The 24,793-nt window shown below is 39.0% G+C and overlaps 1 long non-coding RNA gene across 1 annotated transcript; it reads left to right on the plus strand.

The window, feature by feature from the left end:
• Window positions 1-217: 217 nt before the first annotated feature.
• LOC125354316 lies at window positions 218-20,650 on the plus strand. Its single transcript, XR_007211477.1, has 3 exons — window positions 218-227; window positions 1,886-1,890; window positions 20,318-20,650. It is a non-coding gene; the product is annotated as an uncharacterized LOC125354316 (long non-coding RNA).
• Window positions 20,651-24,793: the final 4,143 nt, after the last annotated feature.

Raw genomic sequence — 24,793 nt, forward strand, 5'->3', positions numbered from 1 at the left:
AACGTCTCTTGATCTGATGATTCTTGTGTGCCAATTAAATAGATCCAGGGACTCTTGAGACCACAAATACTGCCATTGGATGATTTGCATTGGTCAGTTAAACAAGCTCACAGGGAGATGCCCATCATACCAGAATTTAGAAACTACTGCTGCAACTATTGCTGTAACAGTTGCAAGCCTTTGTACCTTTCATAGGTAAAATAATATGTTGTCTTGTGCTCTTACGAGTTTGTAGCCTTTGGATCTCTGTCACTCTTTAAAGATCACTGAGATCTAGTGCTCAGTGTGGAATCCAGACCAAGATTAGACAGGATATAATAGAAATACTGTTCAGTCCCTATCATAAATCTTCACATTGCTCTCTTCTTGCTTCCTCTTTCCCCCCAAATACACAGTAAAATGCACCAATATTTACAGTTCTTATATACCTTAAGAAGGCTTCCCTGGTTGTCATTGGTGCTGTACAAACCTCTGGCCTGAAAGCAAGGCACATGAGGAATCTGGGGTGCATGCGTCATTGGGAGGAAGGAAGACAGGAAAAATAAAGACAAGACATTTTTTTTAAATAAATAAAGACAAGGGCGTGGTGTCAGGAGCCAGAAGAGTTAGGTCCTGGTCCCTGCTCTGCCATTAGTTTAATAGGTGACCTGCAGTGAAGCTACACCCCTGCCTGGATTATGGGTACTCACCCAGAGCTAAGCAGGATTCTACAGGGCATGGCTCCCCTTACTATGTGCTCTGTTACACTGGTGTGCCACAGGTGGATGGCAAGTGTTGTATCCATTACTAAGTAGTTGGCACTCGGCGTATGCCTCTTGCCATGGGGAGCTTCATCACAGTTTTCTTCTGAGTATTCTTGTAACTTAGAAAAGAGGATTATTGGCAGTAATGGGCATACAGGAATGGCCCGCTCTTGTCATCTGTTTACAATAGCAGGCTCAGTATCCTGTGAGAAAGTAAGCTAGTAAACATTTGTACGTGTGTCTATGTGTGTGTGTGTGTGTGTGTGTGTGTGTGTGTGTGTGTGTGTGTGTGTGTGTGTGTGTGTGTGGTGGTGGTGGTCCTGGGGCTTGAACTCAGGGATGAGGTACCGTCCCTGAACTTTCTTTCCTCAAGGCTAGTGTTCTACTGCTTGGGCCACAGTTCCATTTCTAGCTTGTTGCTGGTTAATGAGACATAAGGGTCTCATGGACTTTTCTTCCTGTGCTAACTTTCAATCACAGTCCTTAGCTCTCAGCCTCCTGAGTAGCTAGGATTAAAGCAGTGAGCCACCTGCACAAGGCTAGGATGATAAGCATTTTGAACAATATTTACAGCCTCAATCATACCCTATGAGTAGCTTTTTCTCACCCCTTGTCACTTGTTTTAAAGTTCCATATTCTGGGAGTAGCATTTTTGTTCCAGTAGATTTGTAGCCGTATTGTTTTGTAACAAGTTTCTCACCCTAACCGTCCCCTCTGGGTCTCACTGTGACTCGCTTGGTTAGGACAGTTTCTTCACATGCAAAGACTTGTACTGAACAGATTATCACCTCATGCCCTTCTCCCAGCTTATAACTAATTTCCTTGGATGTAAAAAACAAACAAGCAAACAAAAAACACCTTGTCCTTTGGCACTAGTGTTCTATCCCTGAGATGAACATGTCTGCTTCATTCTCTTGTGCCCATTTTTGTTTGCTTTCCTGCCTTGCTAGTTTGTTTGTTTGTACTTCATGATGATTTAAATGATTGTGATTAAGCCATTCTGAGCAGTCATTCTCCTTTATCAATATGACTCCTGTCACACACTTTATCAATTTTTACAACAAATTTACATCTGTCACATAATCTCAAGAGTAGGTCAATGGAGGATTAGATTCTTTTATTTACCCTGAGACTTAACTAAGTATGGGTAATTCCACATATGTCAGCTCTTGGCTAGAAGAAAGATCAATATTGCCAAGGTTTGTGCTATGTAAATTTAACCCAGGCACTCAGTCAACTGAGTTTTAATGTGTTCATATGGAAGAGAGCAAAAAGTAACTAAAAGACTGCTGAAAAACTTTCCAATTTAAAAAAAAAAAAAACAGAAGAAAACACTGGAGATTTTTTAAAATCAGTGTTAGGAAATGTTGATTCTTTGTCAATGTGTCATTGCTACTAAAATGACAAAGTTTGTTTATATAGTTGGAGCCCAAAAATAGTTTTCCTCTTCTATAGGGTTTAGAGTCCCTGGATGATAGAATGTGATGTGAGCCCTGATACCACTTTAGTATTAGTGAAACCAACTCATTATTCACTCCTGGCCTGGGTTCTGTTGTTTAGCACAATTTATTTGTTTCTATTTTGCAGATGAGAAAACAGAAGCACTGAATGGTTAAATTGGTCAAGACAACCCAGTATCTTAGCATGGAAGAAAGCAAAAGATGTAAGGCAGAAGAAGAGTGATGTCCAAAGAAATAAAAATGTCCCAATTCTCAGGTCCACGAACCTGATTGTGCACTTCCTTGTCTAAAACTGAAACTTCTTGAGTCAAATTCTCACTATGTCCTGCCTTGTTAAACTGCAGTATTATCAGAAATCATATCTTACTGATTTCCTGAAATACTTGGTTATTTTCTTGATTGTGTGAAAATGCTCTCAAATACTCATTCCTACTTCTAGGTCATTCTTACCTGGGGAAAACATCCAATGTTTCTCCATGGAACCATAACCATTCTCACTTTAATTTCCTTTCACTTCCTAATAGATACTGAATGAGAATATATCAAATTTCAATTCATCATGAAAATTTCAAGTTTAAAGTCTGTGGAAGAAAACATGTTTTGCTGCTGTGTGTTCTAATGGAAAATATTCCCTTTCTATCTTCTTCCTTAGGGGTGAGAAAGGGTAGGTAGCGTTGGGTTAGGAACTCCTAACTCCTGGGTCTCCATCTGGGTACATTAAAACTTTGAAAACTTAAGACTCTCTTAGGTGTCTAATTAAATTGCTCAGTCTTCACAACTTGGAAAGCTGATAACCACAATCTTGGGACTTCTTCCATCACATTTATCTCAGATTTTGGTTCAAAATTAAGCCTGGGTGGGCTTAAGCAATACTCCAGCGGCACTGGATAAGAAAAGGGCAATTTGAAATGTGCTTTTCAGAGCAGGTGTAGTGGTACATGTCTCTAATATCAGCACTCAGGAAGCTTGGATAGGAAGAGTTCAAAGCTAGTTTGAGCTACATAGTGAAATGCTATATCAAAAAGAAATAGAAAAAAATATTTTAGAATCTGACTCTGGATTCTATATAGCAAAAGCTCTGTATTCTTGCCAGTATTTAATAATGTTAGACTTTTTGTAGCCATTCCACTTACTTCCTACTTTAGGCTTCTCATTGTTGCTAGAACCACAATGACCCACCCTCACATCCAGCTTTACCATGGGAAGATGGAGTCTGTGGACTTTTCTGCCTGCACTGATGAGGAACTATCACCCTCCCAATATGAACCTTCCAATCATGAGCCTCCCTTATAGTTTGGGATGACAGGTAAATGCCGCTAATGCCCCACTAATGGATTGAGATCGGAGGAGGTGTTGGGATATTTTTCTACCCAAAGCTAACCTCAAATCATAGTCCTCCCAATCTCAGCCTCCCAAATAGCTAGGATTACTTGTGCAAGAGGCACAGGGCCTTGAAAAAAATTTTAACTTCAAGATCTTAATACCTTCCCAGATCACAGAATTGTTATGAAGATTAAAAGGCAGAATAGTGCATCAAGTAGCCCTGTGCTTCAAATTTAATGAGGAATGACTATTAACTCTATATACTTATATGAAACTGATCATCAAAAACAGAAGTCTGATGACTTCATTTTGTAAAAATGCAAAAAGCCTTTAAAGTATGGTCACTGCATGGTCTCTGGACCAAGTGATAATCAGGTTGGGCATTCATTCCCCCAAGAAGTAACCACTGACACTCATCACTATGTTTAGTGCCTTTTCTCTGAATTTCTCTAGAATCTTACGCATTCTAATCTCAAAGTACTTAAATATGACTTGGTAGCTCTCCAATTATGTACCTGCCTCCTATCTCTTGTGACTGCCTCACATTTATCTCTGTGTCCTGACAACCAGCATTGAAGACATTCAAAACATATGGCCTAAACTGTATTTTACTGCCTCCTCACCTTCTCATCTCCGTGATCCTTTTCTCTGTGCCTTTTGTTCCTATCTCAGTACACAGCCTGCCCTGGGCTTATTATGCCCTTCTGTTCAAGGGCTTGACATTCAGTCTCTTTATATGTACTTCCTCCAGCTCATGGTAAGAAGTGGCATCTTTTTTCTTTTAATTGTATTGCTCTTTGTTTCAAGTCTCTCCAATCCTCCAAATACCTCTGACTAAAGTAGTGCCTTATTTGGGTCCAAAAGCAAAATCTCAGAGTGACAATAAGAAGACAGGACCAAGAGGGGAAAGAGGAGTATGCTAAGATGTGGGACATACCTGTGAAAGCTCTTGGCCGGTCCACAGTCCCACATCCTGGCAGAACGCATATGTGTAGATCCCAGTAAAAAACTCAAGAGCTTAGAATCATAAAAGGTAAGAGCTGGAAAGGATTAGATAAGTGAGCCACTGTAGCTTGTTCAAGTGTTCTAACAGAGGGTGACCTGATTAAGAACAGAACAAAGCAAAGCCCATTCTAATATGGAGCTCTGCTTAAAAGTGGGAAAGTCCTGTTTTCATTCCCCTTTGATGCTTCCTCCAACCACTAGACACATGAACAAATTCACACACAAACACACAGAGAGAGAGACAGACACAGAGAGAGAGACAGAGAGAGACAGAGAGAGACAGAGAAAGAAAGAAAAAAGAGAAATAAACAGAGAGAGATACAGAGAAGGCCCTTGGCAGCTCAAAGGGCTCCTCTGAAGACTCCATGCATCATCAAGGAACAAGATCAGTAATAGAAATCCACAGGTCAGGTTGAATATTTTCACCTGAGGAAAAGTCTTACAAGGGCTTTTGAAAGGGAAAGCATTATCCTAGAGCTCCTGCTTTCCTTGATTTCTGTAAATGAATCTATCTATCTACCCTTCATCAAAACAGTAACAACCCTCCCTTCTGATTTTTTTTTTTTTTTTTTTTTTTTTTTTTTTGGCCAGTGCTGGGCTTGAACTCAGGGCCTGGCCTGAACACTGTCCATGGCTTCTTTTTGCTCAAGGCTAGCACTCTGCCACTTGAGCCACAGCGCCCCTTCTGGCCATTTTCTATATACGTGGTGCTAGGGAATTGAACCCAGGGCCTCATGTATACAAGGCAAGCACTCTTGCCACTAGGCCATATCCCCATCCCCAACCCTCCCTTCTGAACGCAGACAGATGTGTCTGCCTTCAGAGCTGCACACATCTTCTGTGTGGATTCATTTTAGTAGAAGTGTTTCTGGAACAATCATCACTTTTAAAAAAGTTTTTTTTCAAATTTTTATTATCAAACTGATGTACAGAGAGGTTACAGTTTCATATGTTAGGCATTGGATACAATTCTTGTACTGTTTGTTACCTAGTCCCTCATACCCCCCCTCCTCCCCCATTCCCTTTCCCCCCATGAGGTGTTCAGTTCACTTATACTAAACAGTTTTGCAAGTATTGCTTTTGTACAATCATCACTTTTTAAGAATGAACCAACCAGAAATAATTTCTTTTTCATTAGAAAGAAAAGGCAGTGTGATCTCCAGAGTGAGGCACCCTGCAAAGCTGAGAGAAGGAAGAGGAATCTGGAAGGCCTTGAAGCCAGGAAGGCACTTAGTGTATGCATGAGTGGGTGCATACTACCATCTAGTGGCTATCACTAGAGTTCAAAAATGCTTCATGTATTTTTTTTTTATTTTTTAACCCAGTATCCCATATTTGTCCAACAGTTCATTTCTCAGAACTTACAGAACAGAAAATATCAATTAAAAAACCCATATGTTAATTTCACCAACATCTCATGTTAGGTTATTTTCACTGGCATATCTAGTCTACTGCCATCCATAGATTTTTCAGTCACTGCACAGACGGATTCTGACCCTTGCCTCTTACTAATAGTAGGTAACACATCTCCCACAGGAAATAAACTGTATATGCCATAAGCATATTACCCTCATCTTATATTCTTTCAGTGATGGCTAGTGGGAGGTGTTCTGCTACACTAGCACAAGAAAGTGTTTTGACATTCCATTGCTTTGGTTTATTCTGATGTTCATCTACCTTTTCTACATTATTTTTAATATATATCTAAAATTTTTATACATTTAAATTAAAAATAATGTATGTTTTAAGTGACTGGATAGTTCTTCACTGTTGAACTCAGCTGTTCACATGAACTTTAAATGTTCCATTTGCTTTTGTTTGCGATTCTAAGTGTTAATATTACCTCTGCCTCATTTTTTGCTTTTAGAGTTTTATCCATAGTGTAGTTAGTGTTATAAGGCTTCTACTCCAGTGCAAGCAAAAAGTGAATGTGTGGATTTCACGAGACATACTGAGATAGAAGCATTAAAAACTCAAATCAGATGTCCTTTCACAGGTGCTGGTGGCTCACACCTGTAATCATAGCTACTAAAGAGGTTGAAAGAACTTACAAATTCAATTTTTCTGTTATCTAATCAGAAACAGTTTCTCCAGTAATGTCCTTTTTCTCTTCCAGAATCCAGTTCAGGACCCCATGTGGAACTGTATTGAGTGCCATATGAAGCTGTATTGAGTTTTGAGGAACCTCCACACTGCTTTCCAAAGTGGTTGAATAAGTTTACACTCCCACAAATAGTGTAGTAGGGTTCTCTTTTGGCCACATCCCTTCCAGCATCTGTTGTTATTAGTTTACTTTTTCTCTCTTTTTTTATTTTTAAGTTTTGGCCAGTCCTGGAGCTTGAACTCAGGGCCTGAGCACTGTCCCTGGCTTCCTTTTGATGGAGGCTAGCACTCTACCACTTGAGCCACAGTGCCACATGCAGCTTTTTCTGTGGTGCTGAGGAATCGAAAACAGGGCTTCATGCATGCTAGGTAAGTACTCTACCACTAAACCAAATTCCCAGACCTTGTTATTAGTTTTCTTGATCATGGCTATTCTTACTGGGGTGAGATGTAATCTCAATTTCGTTTTGATTTGCATTTCTTTTATGGCCAGGGATATTGTGCACTTCTTCATGTGTCTATTGGCCTTTCTCATTTCCTCTTCAGAGAAATCTCTAAGTCTTTAGCCCATTTAATAAGGGAGCAGTTGGTTCTTTGAGGATTTGTTTTGGGGGAATTTAGTTTTTTGAGTTTGAAGTATATTTTAGATATGAGGACCTTGTCAGTTGTATCACAAATGAAGATCTTCTCTGAATCTGTGGGCTTTCTCTTTCTCTTTCAAGCTATATCCTTTGCCACGCAGAAGCTTGCAGTTTGACACAATCCCATCTGTCCAACCTTTCTTTGATTTGATGTGCTTCTGGACCTTTATTAAGGAAGTTTTGACCTGTTCCAAGTATTTTTTGAAGCTATTGAAAATGGAGTTGCTTTCTTGATTTCAGCCTCTCTCTTCCCATTGTTGGCATACAGAAAAGCTATTGATTTAGGGGGATTTATTTTATAACCTGCTACCTTGCCAAAGTTTTGGACCATCTCAAGTAACTTGAGAGTAGAATCTATGAGGTTCTTTTAGTACAGGATCATGTCATCTGCAAAGAGAGAGTTTTATTTCATCTTTCCCTATTTGGATCCCCTTTATATTTGCCTCTTGCTTTATTACTCTGGCTAGGAATTCTAGTACTATGTTGAGAAAAGTTGAGAGAGTGGACATCCTTGACTTGCTCCTGGTTTTATTAAAAAATGGCTTTAACATTTCACCATTAAGTATAATGCTAGCTGTATGTTTTTCATACACAGCCTTTACTGTATTCAGGAATGTTCCCTGGATTCCTAGTTTCTCCAAAGCTTTAATCATAAATAGGTGTTGGATTTTGTCAAATACTATTTCCATGTCTATGGAGATAATCATGTGATTCTTGTCCTTTTTCCTATTGATGTGGTGAATTACATTAATTGACTTAGGTATATTAAACCATCTCTGCATCCCTGGAATGAATCTGGTTTGATCATATTGTATACTTTCTTTTTTTTTAAGAATTGTTGAAGTTGATTGGCCAGAATTTTGTTGAGAAGTTTTGCATCAATGTTAATGAAATGAATCTACAGTTCTCTTTCTTTGATGAGTCCTTGTCTGGTTTTGGAATGAGGGTTATGCTACCTTCATAGAATGAGTTTGGTCATTGAAAAGCTTCAGGAGTAACGGTGTGGGTTCTGCTATGAAGGCCTTATAGAATTCAGCTGTGAATCTATCTAGACATTTTCTTGGATGGGAGGACGCTTACTGTCATTTCTATTTCATTCTATTTAGTTGGTTTAAATCTTCTTGGTTTAGTTTGGGCATATATAAAAAAAAGAATAGTTTGGGCATATCAATGTTTACCAAGAATTCATCCATTTTTTTCCAGATTCTCAAATTTGCTAGCCTTAAGTTTTGAGATATATCCCCTTACTATATTCTGAATCTTGGTTGTTTCTCTCATAATGTTTCTATTCTCATGTCCCATTTTGTTTATTTGGGTGTATTGTCTTCTATTTTTTGTAAGGTTTGCTAAGGGTCTGTCAATTTTTTCAAAGAACAAACTGTTTTGTTGATTCTCTCTATGGATTTTTGGATTCTAATTCATTTAACTTTGATTTAATTTTAAATATTTGTTACCATCTATTGGCTTGGGGTTTGGCTTTTTGCTCTTTTTCAGGTGCTTCATTAAATTTTTGGATTGTGATTTCTCTACTTGGTTGATGTAGGCACTCAGAGCTATAAATTTTCCTCTGAGTACTGCCTTTGCTGTGTCCTAAAGAAGCTGGTATTTTTGTGCTTATTTTGGTTAAGGACCGTAAACACTTGAATTTCCGTTCTGATTTCTTCAATGGAATCAGACAATGTGTTGTTCAGTCTCCACGAGTTACAGGATTGCTATGTTGCTTTTAGTGTTGAACTGTAATTTTTATTCCATTGTGGTCTGAGACAATGCAGGAAAAGTTTTAATATTTCTGAATTTGCACAGATTTGTTTTATGCCCTAAAATGTGGTCTATTTTAGAGAATGATACATGTGCTGCTGAGAAGAATGTATACTCTAGTGTTGCTCAGTGGAATATTCTGTACATATCTGTTAAGTCTAGTTGATCTATGCAGTTGATTATTTCTGAAGTTTCTTTGTTGATTTTTTGCCATGTTGATCTATCCAGAGAAGATAGTGGTGTGTTAAAGTCTCCAATGATCTATGTATTTGGGTCTATGTGTGTTTTTAGAGTCAGTAGCATTTGCTTGGTAAATTCCCGTTCTCCTGTATTTGGTATATATATATATATATATATATATATATATATATATTTAGAGTGGTTATATCCTCCTGTAGGAGAGTTTCCTTTATTATGTAGTTGTAGCCTTCTTTGTCTGTTCTCAATAATTTTTATTTGAAGTCAATTTTATCTGACACTAGAATTGCAACACAGCTTGTTTATGGTGCTGTTTGCTTGATAGATTTTATTCTAGCCATTCACTTTCAGAATATGTTTGCTTTTGTGGGCATGATGTGTCTCTTGAAGACAGCAGAAGGATTGATCTTGCTTTTTGTTTTTGTTGGGTTTTTTTGGTGATTTCTTTTTTTTTCTTATTTATTCTTTTTTTTTTTTCTTATTTATTGTCAAAGTGATGTATAGACAGGTTACACTTTCATACATTAGGCCTTGGATACATTTCTTGTACTGTTTATTACCTCCTCCCTCATTCCCCCCTCCCCCCTCCCCCTTTCCCTTTCCCCCCATGAGTTGTTCAGTTGGTTTACACAAAATGGTTTGGCAAGTATTGCTTTTAGAGTCGTTTGTCTTTTTATCCTTTGTCTCTCGATTTTGATATTCCTTTTCACTTTCCTAGTTCTAATACACTTGTTAGTCTATGTCATTTAATTGGAGAGTTAAGTCCATTAATATTGAGAGTTAGGATTGAGAGGTGTTTATTGGTTCCTATCATTATATTTATCTTTTTAAGGCCTTGTAAATTCTTACTATAATTACTTGGATTTCTACTTAGGGTCTGTTTCTCTCCCAGTATAATGTTCTTGTCATTTTTCAATAAGGATAACATCCTTGAGAATTTTCTGTAGTGCTGGTTTGGTAGCTATATATATTGTTTCAGTTTTTCCTTTCTATGAAACGTTTTTATTTGGCCCTCAGCTATGAATGAGAGCTTGGCTGGGTACAGTATTCTTTATTGGTAATTATTTTTCTTTAGGATGTGGCATACCTCATTCCAGGCTCTCCTTGCTTTCATGATCTCTGCTGAGAAATCTGTAGTAATTCTAATTAGTATTCCTTTAAAGATGATTGTTCTCTTCTCCCTGGCAGCTTTAAGGATCTTTTCCTTGGTCTCTATTGGTCTTGTGTGGATTGCAATGTGCTGATGGGTTGTCCTATTCTCATCTGGCCTGTCTGAGGATCTAAAAACTTCTTGTATTTGGATGGGCTTATCCTTCTGGATATTTGGGGAGTTCTGTGATATTATGTTGTTAAACAAATTACCTATTCCATTAACTTCCTTCTCTAGCTTCTCCCCAATACCTATTAGCCTCAGATTGTGTCCACTGTGTCCAGTATTTTAATGGATCCTCTGATTTCCTTGCGATGGTCAATTTTCCTGTGGCTTAGTTTCTTAATTCAGTAAGTGGGTTTGCTGTATGGTCTCTGTGACCATCCTCCCAGGCTAATTTATTCCTAAAGCTCTCTGCTTTGCATGGCATGTCTCAAAAAAAAAGGGAGTTAGGTGCTTTCTGTAGCTCAGAGTGGCTGCCAGTGCCTGGCTGGGATCACTGGCTTTTCCCAGAGGTCTGGTTGCTGTGGTATTCTTTTGGGCCCAGGAGCTGCTCTCTGCTTTTAAGGGCTAACCAGTTTTTTGTTGTTGATGTTGTTTTTTTAAAGAAACTCTTGCAGCCCATGGCAGATCTGGAGAGGGGCTGGGCTACCTCTAGCTGTGTTTACTTGAGGCTGAAAGTTGTCACACCCTGGGGGAAATTCCTCCCACCTGGTGGGGAGACCCTCCCCTGGGTGGAGCTGACTTTCACTGCTCAGATTCCTTTGTCCTTTTGAAAGGTGGCCCATCAGTCATCCTCATCATCCTCCCTTTTCCCTGGACCAGTACCAGTATATGGTGCTAGGTTTGCGCAAGAGTAAAAGATGGCAATTTTCTCTGGTGGTAGGGGAAGGGCCATATTCCAAATGCTGATCTGTGAGCGTGAGAGTGAATATCTTTTGTGGGGTATTCACACTCTCCCTGGTTATTCAGACTGTCCCTGATCTGCATCTGTCTGTGAGCAGCCAGTATACTACTATGTCTCATTTGGTGTTACTCTCTAGCTGTGGTCTTTTGTTGGAACACTAAAACTGGGTTCTTGGAGAGATCTCAGTTAGTGCCCTGTTGCTCCTCCACCATGATGAACTCGATCCTCATTATTTTCTTTATAGTTAATTTTCTCTATTTTATTAGTTATTCCATGTGTATTTATTATATTTATTTTGGTTTTACCATGTTACCATGTTCTTCCTTTTAAAGTTTCTTAAATGAAAGTAGAGGCTTTTATTGTTGAATGTACACATTTAATGCTTTGAATTTCCCATTAAGTATTGCTTTCACTGTATTACATTTTTATTTCCATTTCAATTTTTAACCATTTTTCCAATTTCCAGGTGTCTTGTTCTCTTAGAACTGCATTGCTCAGTTTCATTGTTTTCCCTTCCTTGGGCTTTTCTAAGTATTCTTCCTATTCATTTCTAGGTAAATTCCAGTATGATGAGAGGGTGTGTTTTCAATTCATTTAAATTATGGTTGATTGTTTTGTGTCCCAAAATACTTCATCTTGATATAAGTTAACTGTACTTGGAAATTATGTCTATACTCCACCTAGTCCTGGCCCTGTGAAGCATAGGGCCCCTTGATACTGTTTCTTCATTCATGCATCTCAAGTCCCTATCTCCAAGATGCCTTACCAGAACTATCAAATGTTTTCCACTAATCCCTCAGGTTTGCAAAAGGGTGACACCTGCCATTCTCACTTCCATCTGATGCCGCTGCTTACAAACAATAGCTGCCAAGGGCTGCAGAATAACTAGAAGAGCCTATTCTTGTCTTCCTATAATATTTACTCAGGTAGAGCAGCCAAAGAAGAGGGCAGGGAAGCTGGACCTAAAGCACACTGGACTTACAGGGATTTATTTTATTTAAATTAATGAAGTCTACTTCTACCTTTGCTCACATGAAGCTTTGACTTTCTTTGAACTGTTGTCGTCTTAGTTCCTATCCATTCAGTATCTTATGCAACTAGATAAATGCTTACACATATGGAATTTCATCCCATTTTCCTGTTTTCTGACAGAATGATTCCAACTGCAAGATTATGTAATAGTTTAACATTCCATTTAAAGACTCTCGCTCCTCATTTCCTAAAATATACCTATTCCAGGCCATGTTGCAAAAAAAAAAAAAAGTCTCACTTTTCTTTGTCACAGACTTATAACTATATCAAACACTCTTCCAAGATCTATCTTACAGGGCTTTCTTAGACAGAGTACCTCCCATATAAACACATCACAAAACATGCAAGCAAACAGAAGGCTATTCCACAGAATGTAGACCAACAAATGACATCAACCTTCCACCAAATGATCAAGGCAATAGACAGAAATGGAAGCCATTGGTCTTGCTTACCCTGTAACTTCTACCCTATACAACACTTTCTAATTAATTAATTAATTAATTATATAGTGCCCTCAGTAGGTTCAAAAGCTCTGTCCATAAGGTAATGTCCCCAACTGTGTGGAATTAAGGAATCTCAGTGTGCACACCAGAGAAATCCCATCATCATAGACAAGATGTTAGATCATTGCTCCTTTCTCCAAAGCCAAGGGAGCAGCAAGAGTCCTGTACCTGAAACCCACAATAGTTAAAATGGAGTGACCTGGAGCTAAATCTGACTGCAGGTGGCATGGTCCCTTGGCTTCCTCTCTCTTCACCTATGACAGCACCTCCACTGGGGCTGTTCCAGAGTTCAACTTGAGCGGGGAGTGGCTGGGCCTCCCCACAAATAGCTATTTTTCCAATGTCCAGAAGTCCAGAAGGAGAACATTCTTCAAGACAGTTCACCTCAAAGCACTGTACCAAGTTTAACACTGGAGATTTAGTACCCCAAACTCAATGCCAATTCACAAATAATGAGAGGAGAATTTGCAGAGAAAAGAAACTGAAGGTTTATTCATTTTGCCAGGCAAAATGAGGATTGCAAGAGGTGCTATCTCAACCTGTATTATATTTATAAACTAAGATGATAAATTGTAACCCCTTTGTATAATTACTTAAAGATATTGAAATGTAATTTTTAAAAGCTACTGTCAGGGCTGGGTGCTGGTGGCTGTCTGTAATCCTAGCCACTAGGGAAGCTGAGATCTGAGGATCACTGTTCAAAGGCAGCCAGAGAAGCAAAGTCCACGAAATTCTTACATCCAATAAACTACTAAATAAAAAGTCATAAGTGGTTCAAGTGTAGAATGCCAATCTTGAGCAAAAAGCTCAGAAACAGCGTCCAGACCCTGAGTTCAAATCACAGGACCCACACACACACACACACACACACACACACACACACACACACACACACCACACAACCACACATGCATACATGAACTATAGTCCCAGTCAAACCGAAGGAGGGACTGACATGTTTTTAAAGGAACATCCAGGAATATGTGCTTCTGGTTATATGTGCTGGGGCATGATTTGGAGCCACATACCCTCATGTGCTAACATTAGTCTCCAGAACTGTATTCTGGCTGTCCTGATGTTCAATCATCCCCATTTGAAATAAAGAGAGTGTGGTGACTTTGCCTGGAACTGTGAAAACAATCTTCAGTTCTCTTGCATGGGAGAATAGGAGGAGGGATATGAGACAAAGAAAAAGAAAGGGGGGGATAAGTATGTTTAAAATTCAAGGACCTGAAAAGCTGACTTGTACAGTGGGTCAGTTATTGAACTACAATTACAGTAGTGAGCACACTTAGGTGTCTAACCTCATTAACGAAAGATAAGCCCCCAAATAAATATAATTAAATGTTTCAGCTACCTGATACATACTGGGATAAGTAGGGACACAAAAGAATTAGAATTCATCTCATCGAGCAGATGGGAGACAACTGGGCAGACAACATCATCAAAAAATAATCAATGGAACCATCCACCTCTGAGTAGGCCTGTGGCTTATTAATAAGAAATCCAAAAAGACTTAGGAAAGAACTTGAAGTAGCTGAGACTCATCAAGAAGGTTTCAATGCATAGATATTTATTGATTATTTTGACTAAATTATGAATGATATTTCCTCCTCCCCCATCTATCAACATTAATTATCTTTTTTCTGGCTACCCTAGCTCTTGGAATAAAAAAATATTCTCTAGCAGCAAGTTCTGCTTCAACCTGTCATCTTCCCAGTAAAAATGAAGTCTGCTTCTAGGCTGCTTTATTACCTTATTGTCACAGTCAGACTTGGTTGCCCTGGCAACCACACAAGACAAGATGTGCAGCAGTATGTACCTGTGATGTCATGGCAGATGGCATTGTCTGGGAAGCAGAATGAATGAAAATTCTTTAGATGTGTTGTTTGGACTTTTTTTTTTCCTTTTTAGCAACATTACACATTGAAAAGATCGCACAATATCCATTTGAATATAGTATCCTTTCAAACACATAGAGGGGTACCTTCTCGTACACTAGTCCCGTGTCAAGCAATCAACACTGCACTGGTGGTCCCTGTGGCTGATACTCTTTATTGCTTATACAATATTCATTCCCTTTTCCATTTTTACTGATTTTGGTTAGCTATCCACCCCCCATCATACTCTAGCAGTCATATCTGTAACTCAAGATATCTACTCATCTGCACCCCAGCATTCCTGAGTCTGGGATTTGTTCAAAGATCTGTGTTTAAGCTAATGTTACTGCATTCATCATTAGGCATTTCCCTGATGATGACATTATTGGTTAAGAATTAAGCACAGAAACACTTTTCCCAGTCAGATTGCAGAGAAAAATTATTCCACACTCCAAACAATTCGGTGGTATCTTTTATTGGTTATACAAGATTAAAAAGATATTTCACAATAGTTGCAGTGAACAGACATTTTGGGGGTTTGAAGGATGAAACTGGAGGCTAAAGCTGATATCTGATAGAGAGAGGGGCAGACAAAGAGACTAGCAGAGGAAAGAAGCCAGATCTTTTGAGCCAGACAACAGTGGTGCAAGCCTGTAATCCCAGCTATTCAGGAGGCTAAGATCGGAGAATGATGGTTCAAAGTCAACCCAGGCAGAAAAATCCCTGTGAGACTCTTATCTCCAATTAACCATTCAAAAACTGGAAGTGATGCCCTGGCTCAAGTGATAGAGTGCTAATCTTTAGCACACAAAACAGCACTCAGGCCCTGAGTTCAGGCCCCAGCACTCCCCCTCCCCCACACAAAAAAGTCCGATTTTTTTTTTATTATGCCTGATTTATTGCAGATGTCTGAACTTCTGTTATTGTTTAACATAATTTAAAGTAAATGTTTCCCTTTCTTTGTTAACAAAGAGCATTTTAACTGAGACAATTCTGATATTCAATAATAAATATGGATCTTGCACAGACCCTTTACATGTCTCAATATTATCACTGCCTCTACTGAATAGAAGGAATTAGACTGAGGCCTCAAAACTGTCTTCTTCCATTATAAAGTTTCCTGCATAAAAGGCCTTGTATAGTTCTAGGCACCATGAAAATTTAGAAACAGTGAACAAAAAATTAGTAACTTAGATCCAAAGTGTAGGACAAATGGTACTGTATTTCAAATTGTGTTGTATTTGAGAACAATGGGTTTTTAGTACTTTACCTGAAGTGTTTGGTGAGAGGCATCAAAACTGTTTAATATCTCCCCAATGACACAAGAACCACAAAATAAAATATTGTGCACCTTTTTGAAGGACAGAATTTGCAATGAGGTTGTTTCTTCCTTTATAACCACTTGTGTTAGAGAGGTGTTTGACTGTTTCCCTTCCTCCTGGCCAAGAAATATTCCCCATTGATGGGGAAAGAATTGAGTTTATTCCAATCAGAAATTTCTTTGACTAGTGGCTTATTAATTGGACCTTTTATTACTCTATACAGGGAAACAAAAGAACTAAAATTTAGCAGCAGCTCTCAGAAACTGACTGGAGTGAAGTAATCTGTGTCTACTTGCGATTCACATTTATGACACCAGGGAAGATACCTGGTCTCATCATACCTGGTCTTATAACTGCCCAATCCACTAATCCAAGCAGGATGGAGTGCCTTTTAAGGGAACTGGGCAAGAGTTTAAATCAACATAGGCTCAATTTCCCAAGTTACAGAGTTGTGCAGATAAGTGAAACCCTGAAGCCTAGTGAGGATTTGAATGCCTGATGCACCTAATGGAAGACCTGCTCCAACACACATGTGCGGTAGAAGGAAATTAAATAAATAAATAAATAAATAAATAAAAACTACCTGGTTGTTTTCTTGTATAGTACTTTTGTATGCACACCCCTGCACACCCCTATAATCAGGTTTTTATTTTGAGGAAGACAATGATAATAAAGAAAAAAATCCTAGATGGCTGGTATTATTTCTTAATGCATTATAGCTCATAATCATTCTCTATCCATTCCTAGTTTTCTTACTCTATGAATTTCTACTTTACATTCACCTGGAATTCCTGAGATACTAAGAAACAGTCCTTGCCCCTTACATGGAATACACTCTCTCACACACCATGGCCTTGGCCCTAACTGCTTTGTGTCCAGTCTGTCTGGCAAATCCCTCTCTCAGAACATCTGCAAAAGAGAACCTAGAGACTTCCTTGACGATCTCACATGAGATTTGAAAGTTTCATAATACCCATGATATTCTTCACTCAATTACTTCTTGAATTCATTTTTAGTCAAGCTCTGTTAAATAATCCAAATTTGGTAAAAATTTTTAACCTTCCATTAGCCATTTCCTTTCTGTACTTTCTTCCCATTCCATTGTTGATTTTGTTAAAGTTCTCTAGAATATTGGCAAAGCTATACATAATCTTGTTATTTTTATAGATAAGAAGGTTCTTAAAGATGATCTAATCAGCATCCTGTTTCAATGATAAAGAATCTTTGGTATCTGGAGGCAAAAATGACTCCCCTAAATGTGTAGAGTACTTTGTAGTGAAGACAAAACAAAATCCTTGTTATTTCAATGGACAGTCAATGTTGGCATTTTCCTTTTCCTCAATCCAAAGCCAATGCAAAACAGATTATCTTCAATCAAGTTTATTCACAACTCTGTGATGCAAGTGTTAGACATCACCTGAATGGTCTTCATGTTTATTTAAGAAATTCTGCCCACACTTTTGATCATAGAATACTCCAGGCCAATAAATGATATGCTTGCCAGAACCATAAAATATGTAAATATATGTATATATACATATATAATTAACATATGGTTCTAGATACCTACAAAAAAATGCCACGTATCCTATGCATTATTCTCAGACTTTAAATGAATTCTTAATGACATGGGGTAGCCTACAAATCACTAAAAGAAATATTTTCTGTGTCAAGCATACTAATAGCATATTGTCATGCAGAGTCTTATTATTCATTATAAATGAGCACCCTGAGGATAGTGTTAACCTTATTTAAAAATGATAGGACTAGTTTAGATAAGGTAAATACCTTCCTCAAAGTTACTGACAAGAACTTATGGCACTGGTCTACAAACTCAGCTATGTATAATTCCAAGGCCATCTTATTCCTTTGTATCTTAATTAGATTTCTAATTATAGGGTTTTCTTCTGCAGACCACACTGAATAGCATCTCTAGATTTTTGTTTGTTTGTTTTTGTTGTTGCTCTAGAATATCTCAGTCTGGAATAAATTTTTTTTCAAGATAGAATTCTCTCTTTTCTTTCAAATTTTATTTCCCCACATTTGTCCACCAGAAATCTCCATTGAATCTTTCTGTAGCCCTTTGGAGGAAACCTAAGCAAGATAATTCTCTGCACTATCACTTCATTAAAGCTTTCTCCATTATCCCTGCCCTTAATTTCTTAGACAAAACAATCTTTCAATTATTATCAGCAAACTTTCCTTCTATGCATTCCCTGGGTGGTCCTACATACACATAAAGCACCCAGAACAGACAGTCTGCTTTAACTTGATACCAAATTTCAAGAAAAGCTACCTAAGTTTGTTAGCTTTTTGATCAGGATCCCAACAAATTAAAGAGATTTCTTGAAGTACCAATCAACAAGGCTTAAGAACACTGGAGAAACTCTCAAAAACCTAGTCAACAACACTTAAAAATTCATTCAGTTAAAAGGGAACCCTATTAACATGCAGCCAAATGCAATTAAATTGGGTCTCAAGTCCAACCTAACAGCTATCTATAGGAATCCCACGCTCCTTGATTCTGTGTTATTTTGTTGAATTAGTTATAGAGCCAAGTCATGCTGTGGGATATTTGCCAGCATCTGTACTGAAATAAGCTTGACTTTCATCGGATGCCATTTCTAGGAACATCCTAGTAAGTAGAACACAGGAGTATTAGAACCATAAGTGCTTTTAATTAGAGAAATTTAGTTTATTCCCTGACTACCCTTTTAAGAATATGCTTTCACTTTAATGGGTTCCAAGATCAGCTGTGTCATTTTCTTCCACATAATGGAGAATCAGTAAACTAAAGAAGACCTAGAAAACTAGGTCTTCCCTTGAAATCAAAACAGACACCCTGAAAACACTAAAGGAAGGAGTAGGAGAAACACTTGGGCTCCTTGGCGCAGGACGGAACTTCCTTAACAAAGACCCAGAAAGGATACAAATCAAAGAAAGGTTGGACAAATGGGACTGCATCAAACTGCAGAGCTTCTGAACGACAAAGGACATAGCTCGCAAGATAAACAGAAAGCCCACAGACTAGGGGCTGGGGATATAGCCTAGTGGCAAGAGTGCCTGCCTTGGATACACGAGGCCCTAGGTTCGATTCCCCAGCACCACATATACAGAAAACGGCCAGAAGCGGCGCTGTGGCTCAAGTGGCAGAGTGCTAGCCTTGAGCGGGAAGAAGCCAGGGACAGTGCTCAGGCCCTGAGTCCAAGGCCCAGGACTGGCCAAAAAAAAAAAAAAAAAAAAAAAGAAAGCCCACAGACTGGGAGAAGATCTTTACCAGCCATTCAACGGACAAAGGCCTCATATCTAAACCTTCCTCCAAAACAAAACCTCAAAGAACCAATAGCCCCCTCATCAAGTGGGCTAAAGACTTACAAAGAGACTTCTCTGATGAAGAAATGAGAATGGCCAAGAGACATATGAAAAAGTGCTCTACATCACTGGCCATAAAAGAAATGCAAATCAAAACAACATTGAGATTCCATCTCACCCCAGTAAGAATGTCATATATCAAGAAAACTAACAATAACAATTGTTGGAGGGGATGTGGCCAAAAGGGAACCCTACTTTATTGTTGGTGGGAATGTAAACTGGTTCAGCCACTCTGGCAAGCAGTATGGAGATTCTTCAGAAGGCTAAATATAGAACTCCCCTATGACCCAGCAGCCCCACTTTTGGGTATCTATCCAAAAAACCACAAACACAATCACAGTAAAGCCACCAGCACAACAATGTTCATTGCAGCGCAATTTGTGATAGCGAGAATCTGGAACCAACCCAGATGCCCCTCAGTAGACGAATGGATCAGGAAAATGTGGTACATAGGGGCTGGGGATATAGCCTAGTGGCAAGAGAGCTTGCCTCGTATACATGAGGCCCTGGGTTCGATTCCCCAGCACCACATATACAGAACACAGCCAGAAGTGGTGCTGTGGCTCAAGTGGCAGAGTGGTAGCCTTGAACAAAAGGAAGCCAGGGACAGTGCTCAGGCCCTGAGTCCAAGGCCCAGGACTGGCCAAAAAAAAAAAAAAATGTGGTACATATACACAGTGGAATTTTATGCCTCTATCAGAAAGAATGACATTGCCCCATTTGTAAGGAAATGGAAGGACTTGGAAAAAATTATACTAAGTGAAGTGAGCCAAACCCAAAGAAACATGGACTCTATGGTCTCCCTTATTGGGAATAATTAGCACAGGTTTAGGCAAGTCACAGTAGAGGATCACAAGAGCCCAATAGCTATACCCTTATGATCACATAAGATGATGCTAAGTGCTCTATTCCGGCGACAGTGTCTAAAGGACATCAGAATGGTCCAGCGATTGACATACCGCTGTAGGCTTTCCTACAACACAGCCTCTAACAAAACCAGGCTGTCCCGAACCCCTGGCAACAGAATTGTTTACCTTTACACAAAAAAAGTCGGGAAAGCACCCAAATCTGCATGTGGTGTGTGCCCAGGCCGACTCCAGGGGGTTCGTGCTGTGAGACCTAAAGTCCTCATGCGATAGGCTAAATAAGAAGAGGTAGCTGCTTGTGTGTGCTTAGGATGCAAGAGGTCTATAAATTGCTAGCAAAGAAAGAACCTTTTTGATAAATAAAAAGGCTTGCATAATAAAATGTTAGAAGGCTAAAAAAAAAAAGATGATGCTAAGTGAAATGAACTCCATGTTATGGAAATGATTGTTTTATCACAGTTGTAACTACTTTCAATGTCCCATGTGTATCTGTAGCTTCTATTATTGATGATGTTCTTGTATCACCTTCCAGTGGTTGTACCTACACTATCTCTGTAATCTTATCTGAGTATATTGGAAACCGTCTATACTGGTATTAGAACTAGGAAATTGAAAGGGAATACCAAAATCGAGAGACATAGGGTAAAAAAATACAACTACAAAAGCAATACTTGCAAAACTGTTTGGTGTAACCGAACTGAACACCTCACGGGGGGGAAGGAAAAGGGGGAGGAGGGAGCAGGGAATGAGGGACGAGATAACAAACAGTACAAGTAATGTATCCATTGCCTAACGTATGAAACTGTAACCTCTCTGTACATCAGTTTGATAATAAAAATTTGAAAAAAAAAAAAGAAAACTAGGTCTTCAATAATGAGGAGAGATAAGAATCTCTCAGCAAATGCCAACAAATACAGATCTCTCACATTGTCAATGGAGAGAAGTGTGTGATGGCATTGTCTTCTTTGTGTATCAAAGCTTATAAACACTACATATTTATATATTTCAATAGAGAAAAATTATCAGGTATACTGTAAGCAACATGAGAACATTTCTGTCTTCACCATTGTATTTCATACATGATCCATGAATACATTTGAATGAATAACTAAATGCATCAGTAGGATCAAACTAATGAAAGCTGACATTGGCTTAAGTCATGAAATTTGAACATCTCCTAATCTTCACATTTTTGCTCCCATTTCCCATTAATCTTCATAACAAGTGTTCTTAAATAAAGGCAAATTGCCAGTTTTCTGTTCCTTCATATGATCTAGATGAAAGACTATGCAAGCACATAGTACTTCAGCCAAGAAGAGGGGCCACTAACTCCAGAGTGGAAAGAAGGGAGGCATCTGATTCCATTAGTAGCACACTATCCCCATATACAGAGGCCTAGTTGTGCAAAATAATAAACCTGTTGTTTTTATTTGTAGTCCTATGGTTTGAACTAAGGGCCAGTGCATACTACTCAGCCACTCTACCATTTGAGAGCCATACCACAGCCCATTAATCCATTCTTGTTTAAGCCATATTCAAATAGTTTTCTTTTTCTTTTCCAGCTGAAAACGTCTTCAATGATTTATCTAAGAATTTTCAAAAATTCTCTTTCAGGTTAGATTGAAATAATACTGGTAATACCATCCCGCCTCCCAACTTTTCCAGTGAGATTTTTTTTTTTTTTTTTTTTTTTGCCAGTCCTGGGTCTTGAACTCTGGGCCTAAGCGCTGTCCCTGAACTTCTTATGCTCAAGGCTAGCACTCTGCCTCTTGAGCCACAGGACCACTTCTGGCTTTTTCTGTTTATGTGATACCGAGGAATCAAACTTAGGGCTCCATGCACCGCTCCACCACTAAGCCACATTCCCAGCCCCACCAGTGAGATTTTTAATAAAGCACAAAAATAACTGCAAGTTTGCAATAGTATAAAAAATTAATATCCTTCCAAGGGATATATAGATGTGCCTTTAAAACATATAATGGTAGTAAGTATATAATGCCTAGAAGAAAATTTAGATATCAAATTCAAGATTTGGTAGATTTGGCCATAGAAAAATTTAAAATTATGATTGACATATGGTTCAAGCAGTAGAGCACCTGCCTAACAAGTGTTAAGGCCCTGAGTTCAAACTCCAGTATTAAAAATTCACACATGCATGCACACACAATAAACTCCTAAACATGGCAAATGAATCATTAATCAAAGCTGAAGTTAAAGAGCCTGCCGGCTTATTCTTGCAATCCTACCTATTCAGTAGGCAGAGATTAGAAGGAATAGAGTTTGAGGCCAGGCCAGGCAAAAGTTGTAAAGACCCACACAGGTACATAGTTCACCCCTGAATCTGTAGGAGGCATAGGTAGAAGGATCACTCTTGATGCCAGTGCTCTGCAAAAGGACAGACTATCCAAATAAGTAACTAAAATGGAAAAGAATTGGAAATGTAACCCAAGTAGTAAAGCATCTGTTTAGCAAGCATAAGGCCTAAGGCCCTGAGATGGAACACACACACACACACACACACACACACACACACACACACACACAGAGGGAGAGAAGAGAGAGAGGAAATCATGTTTCACATAATACTATTTTGGTCAATAATAGACTGCATATATGAATCTGCATCCATAAGACTGTACTGCAGCTGGAAAACACCTATTGCTTAGTGACAATGTAGTCATGGTAACATCAGAGCACAACACATTACTTGCTTATTTGTGGCCAGTTGATGAAAAACAAATCTATTCTTCTGTCAGTCATATAATAATATTAGCACATACAAGCCAGCCACAATGGCTCACATCTGCACATCTGTAATCCTAACTACTTGTGAGGTAGAGTTTGGGAGAATTTCAGTTTGAGATTAGGACAGGCATGTGTGTGTGTGTGTGTGTGTGTGTGTGTGTGTGTGTGTGTGTGTGTGTGTGTGTTTGTATGTGTGTGTATATATAATCTCAACCAGAAAATAGGTCGTGATTCTGCACACTTGTTCACTTGTTATCCCAGCTAAGTGGAGACATAGGTAGAAGAATTGTAGTTAGAGGCTAGTCCACAGCAAGATAAGACCTTAGCTGAAATTTATGTAAATCAAAAGGCCTAGGGACATGGCCCAAGTGTTATAGTACTTTCTAGCAAGGCCCTGAGTTCAAGCCTCAGTATTCTAGGACATCATTTTTTTGTTTGTCATGGAGCTTGAACTCTGGGCCTGGGTACTGTCCCTGAGCTCTTCAGCTCAAGAAGAGAGCTCTACCACTGAGACACAGTGCCACTTCCAGTTTTCTTGTGCTTAATTGGAGATAAGAGTCTTGTGAGCTTTCCTGCTCTGGCTGGCTTTGAACGGTAATCCTCAGATCTCAGCCTACTGAGTGGCATGAGCCATTGGTGACAGGCCCACATTTTTTTAAGTGGTCAAATGCTCTACCACTTGAGCCACTCCATCACCATTTCTATAAGACAGATAAGAAAACTAAAGCCCCAAAGGGAAGTCACGTGTCTCATGATATTTATTCAAATATTTAGTATTGGAATTTTAATTGAGATATGCATGCGATACTACAGAATTAAAATAATCCTACTTATTTACATACATATCTTTGTTACTCCTTATCACCCCACTAGTCAGATATGTTGTTCCATTTAACACACACACAGAGACAGACAGAGAGAGAGACAGAGAAAGAGAGAGAAAGAGAGAGAGAGAGAGATTTGCTTTACTAGATCACACAGCCAGGCACATACTTCTACAGTTGGGGGTGGTTTACTTCCTCTCTTCTCTCCTTGCCTTCATCCTCTCCCTTCCCTTCCCCTGCTTTCCACTCTTTTCCTCTCCTCTTCTCTCCTTATCTTCTCTCTTCTCCTCTTCTCTCTTCTCTTTATACCTGTCCTCTCCTCTTCTCTTCTCCTTTTCTTCTCTCTCTTTTCCTCTTTATACCTCTCCCCCACTCCTCCCTTCCACTCATCTGTCCCATATGAATAATGCCATTCCTCACTGTTTTCCTTAGTTCCTCATTTTTGGTGAAGAAAACATTTCCTACAAAGGATATAGTGGACCCAGATACTTGTTAAATGCTGGTATCATTTAACTACTGAAAACATTGCTCACCCTGGACACATCAAGCCTTTGAGGACTCACTACCAAAATTATTAAAACTCAGTTTATGGAAATGTATGCACTTGAAAGGGTTGTCCCTTCCCTAGAAACAAGGATCTGACACAGCTGGGTCCCAATTCAGGCAAGGTTCCCCACTGCCTCCGTGCTTCTGCGGGCAGTTCCAAAGCAGCTCACACAGTCCTTCAGTCTACTAGCCAGACTGGTTTTAGCCATCTAACTATATCCTTCCATTGTAAGGTGATAGATAAAGGAAGTCACATTTTTAAGAGGTGGAATCTTGGAGTCCTTAAAGCGCTAGCAGTCTGCAATCAGCCAATTGTTACAAAGCCCTACAGCATGCAAATATACTTAACACTGTTAGGAAACAGACCAGGGAGGAAAGAAAGAACAAAAACAATACCAGCAAACAAATTCAGCTC

Source organism: Perognathus longimembris, chromosome 7, assembly GCF_023159225.1.
Source record: "Perognathus longimembris pacificus isolate PPM17 chromosome 7, ASM2315922v1, whole genome shotgun sequence".
In the NCBI taxonomy this organism is placed as follows: Eukaryota; Metazoa; Chordata; class Mammalia; order Rodentia; family Heteromyidae; genus Perognathus; species Perognathus longimembris.